An 18177-nucleotide genomic window follows, 5' to 3' on the forward strand; every position below is an offset into this window, starting at 1 on the left:
TAAGGTAGCAATTTCCTAAGAGACAGCAAGCAGGGTGGAGATCAGGGGAGCCCACCTGGGGATGGGGCCTTGCCCGCTGCCCACCCCACCCCTGCTTGACACCGCCACTGGGATGGAAGAGGAACAGAGGCCACAAGTCACAGAAAACTGGTCCCTATGTTTAGCTTTTTGAGGAAATGCCAAACTACCTTCCAGTGTGGCTGTGCCATTTTACAATCCCACCAACAGTATATAAGAGTTCTCATCTCCCCATATCCTCTCCAACGTTTATTTCTTGCTGTCCTGTTAACTTTGACACTGCTTCTGGAGTGAGATGGTATTTCATTGTGGTTTTGATTTGCATCTCTCTTACTGCCAGTGATTCTTTTTCCAGTTTTGAACCATACGGGGTTTCCTTTCTCCACTCTGAGGACTGCTTTCTGGTTCAAGTATAGATTTCTCCTGAGAACAGTCAAATTGTTCTGGGATTCCCATTCTTCTTAATGTTAGCAACAATTTGTTGTGATCCACACAGTCAAATTCCTTTGCATAGTCAATGAAACACAGACATTTTTCTGGGACTCTCTGCTTTCAGCCAAGATCCATCTGACATTGGCTATGATATCCCTAGTGCCATGGCCTCTTCTATACCCTACTTATATTTCTGGTAGTTCTCTGTTGATGTATTGTTCCAGTCATTTTTGAGAAATCTTCAGGAGGATTTTGCTTGCATGTGATATTAGTGATATTGTTTGATAATCCCCACACTCTATAGTATTACCTTTTTTTAGAGTGAGAATAAATATTAATCTCTTCTGGGAGTTGGCCACTTAGCTGTCCTCTAGAGTTTTTGGCACAGCCTGGTGAGCAAGTCAAAAGTAGCATCAGTTTGTTTATATACTTCAATTGATGTTCCATGAATTCATGGGGCCTTGTTTTTTGCCAATTCCTTCAGAGCAGCTTGAACTTCCTTTTTTGTCACCATTGCATCTTTACCATATGATGTTTCATGAAATTCTTCTGTATCAGTCAGTTCTTTTTGGTACAGTGACTTTGTGTACTCCTTCCATCTTCTTTTAATACTTCCTACATCATTTAATATTCTGCCCATAGTATTGACACTCGAGGCTTGAATTTTCATTCCTTTTTATTTTCTGTCTCCAGATCTTTGCACATTTTATTATAATATTTTGCTTTGTATTCCCAATATGCCCTTTGAAATATTCTATTCAGCTCCCCGTCTTCCTGATTTCTTGCCTTTGCTTTGGCGTCTTTGCATTCTAGTATAATATCCAGTCCTTTCTGATAGTCACCTGAGTCTTTTCTTCCTCCTCTGTCTTTGTAATGACCTTTTACATTCTTTATGGTTAATATTCTTGATATTCAAAGTTCATATGATCGTTGTTCTAATGAAAGAATATTCAAGGCCTCAAATCTGTTCCTGAGATGGTTTTTAAATTCAAATGGGATAGACTCAGGGTTAAATTTTGGATCTTGTAGGTTTGTTTTCATTTTCTTTAGCTTTAGCTTGAATTTGCATATTAATTGATGGTCTGTTCCACAGTCAGCACTTGACCTAATTTTCACAGCTGATAGTGAGCTTTTCCAACAATTCTTTCCACAAATGTGGTCAATCTGATTCCTGTGTCGACCATTTGGTGATGTCAAGGTATATAGTTGCTATTTGTTTCTTAGAAAAGATATTTGTAATTAAAAATAAATAAATTATTGATGTACAAAATTCTATCATTCTATCTTCAGCCTCATTTCTGTCACCTAGTTAATATTTTCTGATTACAAATCCTTTTACCTTGTTCAGAAATTTTGTGTTTCAGTCACCCATTATTATTAATGCATCTTCGTTGCATGTTCAATCAATTTCCAACTGCAAAAGTTGGTAGAAATAATGTATTTCCTTTTCTGTGGCTCTGGTTGTTGGTATATATATTTGAATGATTGTAATATTAACAGGTCTTCCTTGTATGTGTATGGATATTATCCTGTTACTCACAACATTGCAGTTCAAGATGGATCTAGATATGGTCTTTTTAACTATGAATGTTCTTTTTATTGCTATGTGTTTGCAACTCAAAGCTAACATATGTACAACAGCTCTGAACCTTGCTCTATCTTGAGCCAATTCAATTGTTTCCTGCCCCAATTACCCAAGTTACTGAGTCAATCCATCACAGACAGGATCTTCCTCTCATTTGTTGTCTCTTCAGCCTTCCAAGTATGATGCGCTTCACCAAGGACTGGTTCTTCCTGGAAACATCTGAGACAGAGTATGTGAGAAAGTATGTGAGATGGAGCTTCAAAATCCTTGCCTCCAAAGAACAGCCTGGTTTTACCCTCTCTAGGACAGATGGATCTTAGCTGAAAACAGAGAGTTCCTGAGGAATGTCTATTTGTGTTTCCTTGACTACGCAAAGATGTTTGACTGAGTGGATTACAACAAATTGTGACTAAACTTGAGGAGAATAAGAATGCCAGAACTCGATTGTGCTCATGTGAAACCTATACTTGGACCAGAAGGCAGTCCATCAGGAAGAACAGAGCAAGGAAACATTGCATGGTTCAAGATCAGGAGAGATGAATGCCAGGGATGTGTCCTATCTACATACCTTTTCAATCTATATGCGGAACAGGGCTGGACTTTACGAGAAGGAATGTGGCATCAGAATTGGAGGAAGACTTATTAAAAACCTACAGATGACATACCCTTGCTTGCTGAAACTGGGAACTTGAGGCATTTGCTACAGAAGGTCAAGGATTATAGTCTTTACTACAGATTGAAGCTCAACATCAAGAAAACAAAGATTCTCACCACTGGGACAATTGGCAGCATCATGACAGACAGTGAAAAGAATGAGATTGTTAACATCTTTAGCTTGCTTGGTTCCACAATCAGTACTCTTGGAACCAGCAGCCAGTAAATCAAAAGATGAATTACATGGGGATAATCTGCTTTCAGGGACCTCTCTAGAGTACTGAAGAACAACAATGTAAGTCTCAAGACTAAGGTGCACCTGATCCAAACCATAGTTTTCTCAATTATTTGCTATGCATCAGAGAGCTAGACAATGACTAAGGATGATAGAAGAAGAGTCGATGCCTTTGAGTGGTTGTTCTAGAGGAAAAAATATTGAACGTATCATGGACTGATGTAATAACAAATGGTACCCCATTTTCCCTCACTTTTTCTTTCTGATCATGTGATTGTCTGATTTAAAATGTCCTTTGCAAATCCATGTTTTTTTGCCAGTGACTAGTATGTCATTATTTATGTGTCCCATTTTTCCTTTATAATGTCCAATTTTCCTACATTCATAACTCTCACATTCCACGTTCTATTCATCAGTGTCTGCTTGCAGCTCATTCTGCTTTGTTTCCATATTTGAGGATTCAGCTTCTGGTGCCATGGTCTAATCTAAGCATGCTCTATTGTACACAGGGTTTTCAAAGGCCTTTTATTTTGGGAGTGGTGGGCCAATCCTTCTTCCTAGTCCTCCTTACTTTAGATGCTCAGCCTTAGATTAGACAGACAAGCATTTTACCCAAAAATGATGAAAGGCCTTTCCTGATAATACAGCTAACAGTTTTAGTGTTGGTCTCACCTCCCCCTTCTGTGTATGTGTTGTCATCCTGTTGCCTGCTCCCACCCTGCCTAATGCAGATTGTTGGGGAATCTTCCTCAATCCTAAATAGCATTCTTCTTCACATATTCCAGCTTCTCAATGCATTTTCTCAGCACACAGATTGAATAGGTACAGAGAAAAGACACAACGTTGACACAAACTTTTCTCAGTTTTAAATTATGTAGTGTTCCTTTGTTCTGTTCTAACAACTACTTCTTGGTCTACTTGTAGGTTCTGCATAAGAACAATTAAATGTCTAGGTATTTCCATTCTTCTCAGTGTTATCCATGCTGTGTTATGATGCATACAGTTAAATACCTTTGCACAGCCGATAAAACACAGATAAAGTTTTTTCTGCTATTATTTTCTTTTGTTATTGTTGTTGCTGTTGTTGATTGCCATCAAGTCGAGTACGACTCATAGTGACCCTATGAACAAAAGGCCTGAAGCCCCTCTACAGCCATTGACATTTATCAAAGTTCATAGAGTTTCTGGAAGCATGTTATTTAGGAAGTGTTCTTGCAGCCAAAAATTTATCTGACATCTGCAATGATGTTCTTTGTTCCACTACCTTTTCTGATTTCAGCTTCAAATTCTGAAAGTTTCCTGTTGATATATATTCTCTTCTAGTTGTTTTTGGAAGCAGAAGTGGCATCCACTTCCAAAATAGCTTGCCCCTGGAAACTAGGAACATGAAGAAATGATGAAAGTCATACAAGTGTTCAGGTCTTTCATTTACAGGGTTGCTTTGAGTTATCTATAATTCAATGGCACTTAAAAACAAAAGCAATTATTTTTGAGCAATCTTCAGCAAGATTTTACTTACATGTGATGTCAATTGTTTGTAATTGTCCAATAATTTCCCTCAGTCTGTTAGATCATCCTTTTTTTTTTTTTAATGGAAACAAATATGTGTTTCTTCCAGTCAGCTGTCCAGGTCTTCTAAATTTGTTGGCATAGTCTGGTGAGTTCACCCAGGCCTGCATCTGTTTGTTGAAACACCTCTATTAATATTCCATTTTTCCTGGAGTTTTATTTTTTTGCTAATGCTTTCAATGCAGCTTTAACTTGTTCCTTCATTACCATTGGTTCTTCATCTTATCTTGATTTTTCTGAAATGTTTCAGTGTGAACCAACTCTTTTCAGTACAGTGACTCTATGTATTCTTTCTGTATTCTTTTGAAGCTTCCTGCATCATTCCATTTTGCCCATAACATCCTTCAATATTGCAACACAGGGCTTAAATTTGTTTTTTGAAGTTTTTTGAACTTGAGCAATGCCAAGAACCTTCCTTCCTTCTGATTTTCCAACTTTAGCTCTTTACACATTTTGTTGTAATACTTTGCTTTATCTTTTGAACTATCCTGCGAAATCTGTTCATCTTTTTTTACTTCAGCATTTCTTTCTTTTGTCTTAGCCTTTATATATTCTAGTGAAATTTTCACAGTCTAAGAGACTGACATCCATTTTGATTTTTTTAACTTCATTGTATTTTTAATGGTCTTTTGCTTTCATCATGGATGATATCCTTGATTTCATGTTACAACTCCTCTGGTCTTTATTACTAGTAACTGACATATCAAATCTATCCTCAGATGGATATTAAATTCAGGTGGGATAAACAGACTCAGTTATATTTTGTTTCTTGTGGGATTGCTTTAATTTTCTTCAACTTCAACTTGAACTTGTACGTGAGCAGTTAATAGTCTGTTCCAAAGTCAGCCCCTGGTCCTGTTTTGATTGTTGATATTGAGCTTTTCCAATGACTTTTTCCACAGATTAATTTGATTCCTGTACAGTCCATTAGGTGAGGTCCAAGTGCAAAACTACCATTTGCCTTTTAAAAGGATATTTGCAATGGATAAACCACTGCTTGTACAAAATTTAATCTCCAGGCTCATTCTATCACCAAATCTGTGTTTTCCAACTACCAGTCCTTCTTTACCCCAACTTTTGCATTCCAGCCACCAATTATTATTAATGCACATTGATTACATATTCAATCAATTTCAGATTGTGAAAGCTGGTTATTGTTGTTATTGTTGCAATTTGGTACTATTGGGTCAAGTATGACTCATAGCAACCCTATGAACAACAGATCTGAACTCTGTCCTATCCTGTGCTATCTTCATCATCTTTGACATACTTGAGCCCATTGTTGCAATCACTATGCCAGTCCATCTCATTGAGGGTCTTCTTCTCTTTTGCTGATCCTCCTTTCTAAGCATGATGACTTTCTCAAAGGAATAGGCTCTCCTAGCAACACTCCCAACATATCTGAGACAAAGCTTTGCCATCTTTGCCTTCAAAGGGTATTGTTGCTACACTTTCCCCCAAACATATCTATTCTATTGGCAGTGCATGGAATATTTATTACCCTTCTCCAAAACCACAGCTCAAAGTCATCAATTCTTCTGCCATCCTTATTGTCCAGCCTTTAGAAGTATAGCAAATTATTAAGAAGACCATAACCTGAATCAGGGGTACCTTAGTTTTCAAATTGACATCATTGTTTTTCAGTAGTTTGGAGATGTCTGCAACAGCAATACATCGCCTAATTTCCTGAATACTGGTACCAGGGGTGTTGATTGTGGATCCAAGTAAGATCAAATCATTGGCAATTTCAATCTTTCTTCCATCTAATATGATGCTTCTTATCAGTCCAGTGGAAAGAAATATTTGTCTTCTTAATGTTGAGATGCAATCCATATAGTGGTCTTTGATCTTCTGCAGCAAGCATTTCAAGTCCTCCTCACTTTCAGCAAGCAAGGTCATGTCACCTGCATAATGCAGGTTGTTGGAAAGTCTTCCTCCAATGCTCAATTTCCTCATCTTTGGTGTTAGTAGTTGGTGCATATGTTTGAAAAATAGTTTTACTAAGAGATCTTCCTTATCTGCAAGGGTAGAAGCAGGGGGAGAACACTGCCCCCCTACCTGGTGAGCAGTGGAGGGGAAGACAGGGCACAGTGGGTGAGGGGGATTGGACCTTGCAGGTGTATAGATACCTCTGATGCTGCTGCTGCCACTCCTCTGTGTTCCTAAATCACATGGACAGCTGTGTACAGGATGGCCATACTGCACTGTTTATTGTCCTGTGTTCTCTTCCTCTCATTATTTGATGTTTCAACTCAGCACAGCCATCTTGAATAGCTACCTATGTGGTAATGGGAAATAAGGAACCCAGAACAGTGACTAATGAGTTAGTTGTTGTTGTTATTCAGGTCATGATCTTTTCAATCACTTGCTATGCATCTGAAACTGGACAATGAAGAAGAATTAGAGAAGAAGAGTTGACACCTTTGAGCTCTGATGGTGGTGAATAGTCTGGATATCCCATGGACTGCCAAAAGAACAAATAGATATGCTTTGGAGAAAAAACAACCAGAATGCTCCTTGTGGGCAAAGGTGATAAAGCTTCATCTTACAAACTTGGGGCATGTTGTTAAGAGAGTCTATTCTTTGGAAAGGCTCATCATGCTTGTAAATGTGGAGGGTCGGTAAAAGAGAGGTAGACGCTCAGCCAGAAGGATCAACAGTGGCTGCAGCTACAGGCTCAAGTATATCAGAGATGATGAAGATGGCCCAGAATATGGCAGAGTTTAGACCCTATGCTGTTCATAGGGTCGCTATAAGTCAACTCTATGACATCGAACAACAACAATAATGTGGAAGACTGGGTTATTGCCTGGATTATGGAAAGACACACACAAAGTGACAGTGTCAACTGTCATCTTTGAAGCAAGCACTTTTGATCTGTCAATCATGATATTTGGTTGTTATGTAATATTAACACTGACTTTAGGTCCTTTCCAGCTTTGCTTCATCAGTTTTGTCTAAACCAGAAGAACCTGTCAATCTGGTCCTGGAAAGGTTACAGGCTAGGAAACCGTAAGGGACAAACCATAGTACTCTGTGTTACAGGTTCTCTATGAGTCGGAATTGACTCAATAGCATTCAATGACCTTCTCGGGATTTCTCTTCCTACGGATGCTCCCTAAATCACTTTCACACAAAACTTCAGCTAAGAATTTCAACTGAAAACAAAGATCTAAAAATAGATTGTCTTTTGTGTGTTGGGGGGTATGGTTAAAATACAAATAAAACATTTGCCAATTTATGCATTTTCACTGTACACTTCAGTGAAACTGGTTACTTTCATCATTTTGTGTTCTCTCATTATTACACTTTTCTAAATAATTCCACCGAACAACAGACCTGAACACTGTCCTCTCCTGTACCTTCCTCATCATCTCCAACACACTTAAGCCACTGCTACAGTCACTGTGCCAATCCACCTACTTAACGGTCTTCCTCTCTTTCACTAATCCTCCATCTTTTCAAGCAGGATGTCCCCTTCCAAGGATTTGCTTCTCCTGGCAACATTCCCAAAGTATGAGAGATGAAGCTTTATAAATTTTGCCTCTAATGAGCATTCTGGATGCACTTTTGCCAAAGCATATCTTTATTTTTGGCAAGCCATCATGGGATATTCAGTTCTCTTCTCCAACACCGCAACTCAAAATCATCAATTTTTTCCTGATGGTACTTATTCATTGTCCAACTCTCAGGTACATAAAAAGTAATTGAATAGACCATGGCCTGAACCAGGTACACTTTCGTCTTCAGGTCGACATCATTACTATTCAGTACTTGGAGCAATCCCCGACAGCAGATTTACCCAATGCAATATATATTTTCTGATCTCCTGACTGCTAGTACAAAGGTTTCTATATTTTCATCTATTCTAGAGGCTTCATACTAGTGGAATCATACAATATTGTCCTTTGGTAATGGAGCTATTTCCTACAGCATCATGCTTTCAAGGTTCATCCACATGTATCAGGATCTCATTTCTAATTACGATTGAATATGTATGAAACACATTTTGTTCATCCATTAATCTCTTGATGAGTATTTAGTGTATTTTCTCCCATCTCATCTTTTACCATCTCTGTTTCTTAAATTATTTTTCTATGTCCAACTGTGGTGAAGGGTTCCATGGGAATATACTGTGAAGTATGATTTTTTTTCCTTATTTTTTTAAGTAAATACCATTAAGTAGTTTCACACTATTGAAGAAAAAAGAGAAAATGTATAAATTTATCATGCAAATGATGTTACATGTAGTCTCTAGACTTTTTAAAGTTGTTGTCTAATGATAAAAATTAGGTTATACAAATTTACAAAGATCTCAGAGAAAATTTAGGTTGCTATGAATATTGCATGAAAATTATAAGGGATTGAATGGTTCAGTTCATGCTCTTAGAGACATGTTAGTATAGAAGCTCCTGTTAAGAATTAACTAGTTAATAATTAAAGTGTTCACAGAATGGATTCAAGAACAATTAGCTTGGTTGCAGATAAAAGGCTGTAGGAAATATACGACTGTCAACAAGGGCAATTAATAAGATTTTACTCTGCAGACTTAAAAAAATCCACTGCAGGCATTAAAAGGAGCATTTCCTTGAAAATTTAGCTAATTTAACTTCTTAATAAAGATAATTTAGCCCTTGTGACCCAATAGAAAATTCAATTCTAACAATAAGTTGATTTAATAACTAAATGGAGCAGAGAAAATGTTGTTGTCATTACGTGCCATCGAATTGCTTGTGACTCATAGTGACCCTATATACTAGAGCCCTAAACCCTGCTCTATCCTGTGCCAACGTCACTGTCTCCGACACCCCTACTCCCATTACCCCAATCACTTAATTGATCCATCTCATCTCCCTCTCTTGAGCTGTCCCTCCACCCTCCCAAACATAATGTCCCTCCCCAAGGACTGTTCCCTCCTTGCAACATGCCCAACGTATGTCAGACAAAGCTTCAGAATTCTTGCCTCCAAGGAGCAGCCCGGTTTCACCTTCTCCAGGACAAACCTGTTTGTTCTGCTAGCAGTCTATGGTATATTCAACACTCTTCTCCAGCACCACAGCTCAAAGGTATCAATTCTCTTTCTATCCTCCCTAGTCACTGTCCAATTCTCTGATGCATACCAATTGGGAAGACGGAAGACTATGACCGATATCTGGCGCACTTTAGTCTCCAGGCTGACATCGTTGCTTGTTGCAGACAAAGGGTTCCAAAGAATAGAATAATCTTTTAATTATTAATAAAGAGACAAACAGCCAGGAATGTGATAGAGCAGAGAGCATAAAACAGGGGGCCAGCAGTTCTCGACTGAAGACTCCAAGCCAAGCTTCTCTGTGTCTTTATTGAAAATTATCAGGAAGTAATTCACAAAGAGAATTCAATGCAAATGAAGCCAAGCTCTTTCTATTGAAAACCTTCTGCTTGACTCAGGAAGGAGGGGTTCACAAATGCAAGAAGTTGGTTTACCCTTAACTATTAACCTTGATGCCTCAGGGTGAACTCTAGCTCAGGAAGTAACACTCCCTCTGTAGGGGGCCCCTTGCTGTCTCCTGTCTTGCAGCTCATTTTCTAGGATCTGTCACAAGAGAAATCCAAACTTATAAACCTGTAATTCCTTCAATTCCTGAACAAAGGTTTTCATATAATATTTGGTATAAAGTTTGGCTTCCCATAGTTGCTCCTCAGTACTCTGGAGAGGTCTTTGACAGCTGACATTCCCAGTGCAAATAATCCCTTGATTTCCTGGCTGCTGGTACCAGGAGTGTTGATTGTGGAACCAAGCAAACTAAAACTGTTTGTTAACAGTCTCAATCTCTTCACCATCCATAATGATACTGCCAATTGGCCTAGTGGTGAGAATCTTTGTCTTCTTGATATTGAACCTCAATCTATACTGAAGGCTGCAGTCCTTGACTTTCTGCATCAAGTGCTTCAGGTCCTCCTCAGTTTCAGCAAGCAGGGTTATGCCATCTGCATAATGCAGGTTGTTGATGAATTTTCCTCCAATCCAATTCCTCCTCATATAGACCAGTGTTCTGAATGATCTGTTCTGCACACAGATTGAAAAGGCATGGAGACAGAATACATCCCTGGTGGACACTCTCTTCAAATTTGAACCATGCCGTGTCTCCTTGCTCTGTTCTGATGACTGCCTCTTGGTTCAAATACAGGTTTCACATTAGCACTATCAAGTGTTCTGGGATTCCCATTCTTCTCAGAGTCAGCCACAGCTTGTTATGATCCACACAGTCAAAAGCTTTTGCACAGGCAATGAAACACAGATAGATATTCCTCTAATATCTGGCATTTGATAATGCTGTAATAACTTCCAAATAAATTTAATGACACTATCATACAGATTGGTAGATTGAAAGGCTATTTCCAAGAATTTCACAGGCTATAGGATGCCATGGAAAGTTGGAGGGACAGCGCAAGAGAGGAAGACTTGATGAGATGGGTTGACTCAGTGTCTGGGGCAATGGGGGTAAGAAACAAGTAAATTGGCTTTGGATAGAGCAGGGTTCAGAGCTGTTGTACTTCAGAACTGACCCATAACTCACCCTCCAGTAAGTTTTCAGAGGTGGTAAATTGCACAAGAGGAGATTGTCCTTTCTTCTCCCATGAAACAACTAACTTGCAAATTCAAATCTCAAGCCCATAGGATTGCAATGCAATTTCTTACCACTAGGCCACCAGAGCTCTAGACTATAGTTTTAGATTACTACTTCTGAAAATTCACTGAAAGGTCACCTATGGGTCAGTGCTGACTCAATGGTATACAACAACAATAACAACAGTAGTAGAAAAGAGGAGCTGTGGTGACTTAGTGATCTACAAAGGTCGATGGTTCCGATCCACCAGCTGCTCAGTAGGAGAAATCTCCTCCTATACAATTTATGGAGAACCTATTGGAGAGTCAGCTACGAATCACTTCCAACTCAACAGTGTATAACAATAGTGATACACACTGAAAAAACAAGGAACTCATCAAGTATTACACAACATGGGTTACCCTCAAGGATATCATGCTGAGTGAAATATCTCAGTCACAAAAGGACAAATACTGCACAACACCATTACTATAAAACAGGACTGACATGGGGGTTGGGGAGAAACTAAAAAAAAAGAGGGGATAAATAGTGAAGACTGCACTGGAATAGCTGAAGGAAAGAACTGTTTAAAAGGAATATATGAATAGATATTATTTGTATGACAACAGTCCAGAATACAATGTGCATAGCAAAGTGGACTGGGGGAAGGAATGTGGGGGAGGGAAAAAATTATGCAACAATGAATGACTTTTTTAAAAGGAGTAAACTGTGGGGGTTAGGGAGGAAAATGTGCAACAATGAATAAAGGAAAACCCAACTGTTCAGTAAATTATTGTTAATATCACCATGAAAGCATACACATACACACAAAAAGACCTAAACCATGGGCAATAGTGGTATAAATGCTAAGCATTAGGCAATTTGAATCTACTGATGTGGTCTGCAGGAGAAAGGTCTATCAATCTGCTCGGGTATGATAATTAACAGCCTGGCACAGGATAACCATTACACAGGGACTTGAAGGAGAGAGGGGAGGAAAGTGTGCACGAATGAGGGAATGAAAACCAATCTCTTTGTGAATCTTCACTAAAATAAAAAATAAATATAAAAAATGAAAATAAACAACCTCTAAGAAAAAAAGTCTGCTGAAACAATGACAGCCTGCGAAATTGTATAGGGAAATTCTACTCTGTCACCACCCATGGTCACCATGAGATGAGATAGATCAGATGGCAACAAAATAATTTCCTTTCCCCTTTAATGATTTTATTTACGAATTTAAGCAATGACTTTAGCCTACTTGTACCAAATGAACTGGCTATTTGGCCAAGGTTGACTTAACCAGTTCTCCCAATGATGAGCAGATACTACTACCTGGTCTCAAGGAGACAGACTGAGAGAATGTTTGTCAATTTATGCCATACTTCACTATTAATTTTCATTCTCTTATTCAGACTATTTGTATTTAAACTAAAACCAGGGAGTAACATTTAATAAAATTCAGAGATTTTTAGCATCCAAGGAAGTTATGGGGAACAAAATAAATGCAAAAATGGGAAATAAATCTAAGATGCATGCTTATCCACTAGTTGTTATTGTTGTAGTGGTGGGTTGTAGAACTAGAACTGACTTATAGCTCACCCTCCAGAGGGTTTTCAGAGGCAGTAAATCACACAGAAGATTGCCCATCTTTCTCCTATAGAGCAGTTGATGGATTCGAACCACATGCTTTTGGGGTGGTAGTGCAAGTTTTTATGACTGGGCCATGATTGAAGCTATGTTTATGGAGAATGTGAATTCTAAAATGTTTTGAACTGAAGTATTCTCATATCCAAGATAAAATTTGCATAATTCTTTTCTGAAGTGAAGATATTATTTCCATTTTATTTCCCCCACCACTGGAAATTAATTTACATTGTGACCCCATTTCTGACATTAACTATCTTCCTCCTTTGCAATCCCATCTTTCTTAAGTGGCCTCATGAAGGCCTTCTTCTCCTTCATCGTCTAGAAGTTGCAATAGCCAAACTTGGAGGTGGTATCAGTGAACTTGAGGCCAATCTTCTCCAGGGCCTGGCATTTGGTGTGTACCAGTAAGGACTTGATGAGAATCAATACTCGGTTCTTCATCCACACACATACATACATACATACATACATACACACACACACACACACACACACACACACACACACACACACACAGCCTTCCAGCATGACAAAGTCTCTGGTCACTTCAGTGTAGTGGACAAAACCACCTAGAAGACTGATGCTCTTGTCCAGAGGTCATAGTTGGTTGGAGGTATTCTTTTTTGGGCACCTTGCTGTCTTTATAAGGTAGTGTTGGCCAATATTGTAAATATTCTTATTGATCTCAGTGTAGTGATGGTAGCCCTTCCGCCTGGCAATATGCCCCAGAGAATGCCACTGGAATGGGAAGCCAGGCTCCACCACAAGAAACCTTGTGCAGCCCTCAATGGCTGCTTGCAGAGTTGCTTCTCACGAGTTAGCAGCTAGTGACTCCTAACAGGTTTTGCCTTTGGTCACTCTGAGGTTGTCAATCATCTCATCCTGGTCAAACAGCTGGTTCACTGGCACCTGCTGCTCCAATTTTTTGGCTGTTGTGCCCCTGTTCACCTCAATCTACATCAAATGAGCCTTCTTTTGGCACAGGGGCAGCAGATACATCTGGGTGTGAGCGATGACCTGCATGACCTGGCAGGACTTCTTTATGCAGCTGGAAGTCCTTTACTAACAGCTTCTTGCCAACCATATCCTGCCATTTCTTTCATTCTTTTTTAAATTCATTCATTGTTGTACATTTTTTTACCTCCGCCTCAGTCCCATCTCCCCTACCCCACTTATCAATGTGCCTCTTGTTCCTGTTTGTTGTCATGTGTATAATATCTAATCATATATTCCTTTTGGACCATTCTTCTCATCTGTTCCAATGCAGTGTTCATTATCTACCCACACTTTTCCTATTCTTTCCCCAATCTCCCATGTCAGTCCTATTTTATAACAGCAGTATCATGCAGCATTTATCCTTTTATGATTGAGATATTTCACTCAGCATAATGTCTTCCGGGCTCATTCATGTTGTGTAGTAGTGTTTTTATGAATCTATTGTTTTCCAGTGCTACATAATATTCCATTGTGTGAACGTACCACAGTTTTTCTATCCATTCTTTTGTTGATGGGCACTTGGGTTGTTTCCATCTGTTTGCTATTGTGAATAATGTGGCAACAAACATGGTTGTATACACATCTGTTAGAGCCAAGGCTGTTTTCTTTACCACTTACCAGTAGTGGAACTGCTAAGTTAAATGGTATTTCTATTTCCAACTTTCTGAGAAAGCACCAAACTGCCTTCCATACTACCAGTGGTGTACCATTTTACATTTCCACCAGCAGTGAATAAAAGTTCCAATCTCTCCACAACCTCACCAGCATTTGTTTTTGGTACCTTGTTGAACTTTGTTATTAGTGCTGGGGGGAGATGACATCTCATAGTTGTTTTGATTTGCATAGACATTTTGAACATTTCTTCACGTATGTGTTTGTCATCTTTTTGAAGAAGTATCTATTCATGTCTTGAGCCCATTTTGTGATTGGGTCATTTACCTTTTTCTTGTTGAGGTGCTGGAGTAGTTTATAAATTTTAGTCATAAGTACTTAGAGACAGCCTTCTTCTTGGACTTGCAGAAATGCGGTTTGCACTCATCACTGCTGTACTCAGCAAAGACAGTCTTGAAAGTGTTGAAACCACGAAGAGTTTCCACGTAGCTGACTATGCCCATAATTACCATGGAGGGCATCTCCACAGTCATCACTGCTTCCATCACTTCCTTCTTGTTCACCTTGGCCCCAGGCCTGTCTGATGTGGGTTATGCAGGCCTTGTAGCCAAGAAAGCAGCAAGGTGGACAGGATTGGTTGCATCATCCTTGGAGAAGTTCTTCATCTTCCTGCAGTACCAGCTTCTGCATTTCTGAGGCAAGAAGGCCAGGGGCCCATGCCTAGGGGCAAAGAATTTCTGTGAGGGCTATTGTCCTTGGTAGAGACGGTCTCCATTTTAAATCGACTGATAGTTTTTGTTAGGTGCTGTGGGGTCAGTACAGCTCATACTTGACATAGAATGTATATGTTGTTGTTGTGTGTTTGTATTGCTGTGTACCATTGAATCAGAACCAATCCACCGCTGACTCTCCAGTGGGTTTTCAGAGGCAGTCAATTGCTCTGGAGGAGATTGCCTATCCCTTTCCTGTGGAGCACCTGTTGCATTCAAACCATGTCCCTTTTGGATTGCAGTGCACCTTCTTGTCACTAGGCCACCAGATAACCTCCTAATGCTTACTCACTGCTTTCCTTATCACTAAGTCTCTGGTGGCTTAGTATTAAGAAAATGGGCTATACAAAGGCATATAGTGAGCAATCTCCTCTTGTGAGATTTACTGCCTGTGAAAACGTGCTGGAGGGTCAGCTATGGGTCAGTTCTGACTGGACAATACACAACAACAGCAATGCCTACTCAAATTTGCTACTGACATTTAGCTTATTTCACCTAATACTGGATAAGCAACTAACTCCCTCTCAAAAAAAGTAAATGTTCATGACTTTTTGGGGACATTCATTTACTGATGACCTGGGAAGAAAATAATGGTTTTCCTTTACCAATGGAGGCAGTGGGGCCACTAACTCTTCTCCTGAGGCTGTAAGAAAAGCTTAGCGAGTTCCCCAGGCTTCCAAAAGAACAACAGAGCTGCCTTGGAGGATTGTGTGACCAGAATGCCCCTAAGACCCGAGGATACTGAAACTTCATCCAGCCACCTGTAAGTTCGTCGTTCCCACTGTAGCTTGAGTAGTAGTCCCCTGATGCTGGAAGCTATGCCACCATTAGTTCAAACGCCGTCAGGTTCACAGGATTTAGTAGAACTTTGAACCTACGACTAGAAGGGAAGGCCTGGGTAAATTAAAAAGGCTTTGAACTGAGCCTTGATAAACTTCAATTTATAATGATATAATTTGTTTAATCCAGTTGGTAGCTTTATTTCTTGCAGAAAATGAACAAATTAATGTTCTGATTTAGATATATCTCTCAGGGGAGTTGATTTAGTACATTAAGCATCTCTGAGGTTGAACGATTCTGGGCTCACTAATAAATCGAGTGTGCTGCCCTCCCTAAGCTGGTGCACTCTGAAGTCCTGTGGCAGTGTGTAGCCCCTTCCTCTGAGAGTTTAAAATTCCTTTTCTAATTACAACACACTGTTTCAGTGACACTTATTGAGCAGAAGTACAATTGTCTATGTACTTCAGTTAGCTCTCAAAACTCATTGTCAACAAGCCAGAACTGACTCAGCTGACTCTGCATCTTTTTCCTTGAGAGCACCTGGTGGACTCGAACCACAGCCTCGAGTTGGCAGCTCAACTCTTTATCCATTATGCCAGCCTCCATGGGTTATGGAAAGGCCTCATTTAGCTGGGCCCTGCAATTCCGGTCCAGCAATTTTTCACAGGTTGCAATCAAGGTATCAGCTGTGCCCTGGTCATGTTACCACTCAGCTGGGGACAGATTTGTTTCCAATCCTGATTAAATTCCTTTCCTGTAGTCCATGCCTACTGGCTATTGGGCAGAGCACCTTTCAGGCCTGTGCTGCACTTGGTTCCCAAGGAAGCAGCTTGCTTCACCAATGAAAGTAAGGGGGGGGGGGATAGTCTGTTAAGAAAGAGTCTTTGCAAATATTCTATAAAACCGTTATTGTAGAAAAAGTATGAGGATCTAAGGGGGCGGGGAGGGGTAGCAGAAGGCTAAGGCTTAGTCATGGGGTTGCACAGTTTGATGAGAGGAGGGAGGGGGAAGGTGAAGGAAATGGGAAAGATCCGGGTTGAAAAACAATGTATACGAATTTAGTAAATAAACTGGTATAATATTTTTTTTAAAAAAAGAGTCTTTGAAAAGAAATGAGAATCTTTCTTAATGTAATCAAAGTGGAAGTCACATTCCACCTCCTATGCTATTCTTTAACAGTTAGAAGCAAGCCACGAGGTAAGCCCACCTCATTGAGAAGGGTTTACCTTAAAGTGTGTGCTCACCAGGAGACAGGATCATTAAGAACCTGTTTGCTAAAAGAAAATTCAAACTCACAGCCACCAAACCAGTTTGGACTCACAGCGACCCTTCTTGGTCAGTTTTCCGGCGCTGTAAATCCTGACAGGAGGAGTCTTCCGTCTTTCTCCTGTGGACCCACTGGTGGGTTTGAACAAGAGACACAGCCTTTTGGTAAAGAGCACACCTCACGCACTACACTGATGTCTAGAGCCTATCTAAGGTACCCAGACCATTATAATCGGCTGACTAACCGAGCCCAAACTAGGAAGACCTAGTGCAGTAGCTTTAGCTCATCCCCTCACTCTCCATTTGTCTGTCTCTTCTTTCTAATAAGTTCAGCAAGCGTTCCAAGGTGGGAGGAGGTGGCTTAGCTTTATGAGATTACCGCGGGATCCGGGTTCTTAGGATCCACTTCCTCAGTGCTGATTCCACCAGCTGTTCTCGTAGCTCCCATGGTCAAAACTAATTTATTACTTCATCTTCATTCTCATTTCTGAGGGAAAAAGATGTGAATCAGAAGTGTCACTTCTGCTTTACCGGTCCCTGGAAGGTATTTGGATATATATAGATACATGGAGGCCATGGACTTCTAAAATCCTTTTTCCAGCAACCTTTCATTGGGTTTCTGAGGCCATGAACCTTCATGGGAGGAGACTCCCCAACCTACAGCCTTTCAGTTAGCAGTGCAACATGTTACACACTATGTCACCAAGGCTCCTTGCTCACACAACAGAAATTTTTAGAAGTTCAATAAATATCTATTAGGCGATCTTTAATTTCAAAAGATTTCTTTATTTCACAGAAAGAGAGGAGGGAGGAAGGAAACCAGCAAACCGGGACCTGATAAATGTTATTAAAAATAGAGAAATTCCCAAGGTGGATCATGGACCTAGGACTAAAACCAAGGACTATAAACTTCATTACAGAAAAGCTAAGAACAACACTAGAAGTCCTAATCCACAACATAAACAGTCTTCCCAGTATCCTGGAAAACCTACAACCAGGAGAAAATAACATAGATGAATTGGG

At 39.8% G+C, this 18177-nt stretch overlaps 1 pseudogene; it reads right to left on the reverse strand.

Annotated features, from left to right (window-relative positions):
* Positions 1 to 12976: 12976 nt before the first annotated feature.
* LOC102873020 lies at positions 12977 to 17602 on the reverse strand (annotated as a pseudogene).
* Positions 17603 to 18177: the final 575 nt, after the last annotated feature.

The sequence above is a fragment of the Elephantulus edwardii genome, unplaced genomic scaffold, assembly GCF_000299155.1.
Source record: "Elephantulus edwardii isolate Elephantulus edwardi_28Jun2011 unplaced genomic scaffold, EleEdw1.0 scaffold00146, whole genome shotgun sequence".
NCBI classification, from domain to species: Eukaryota; Metazoa; Chordata; class Mammalia; order Macroscelidea; family Macroscelididae; genus Elephantulus; species Elephantulus edwardii.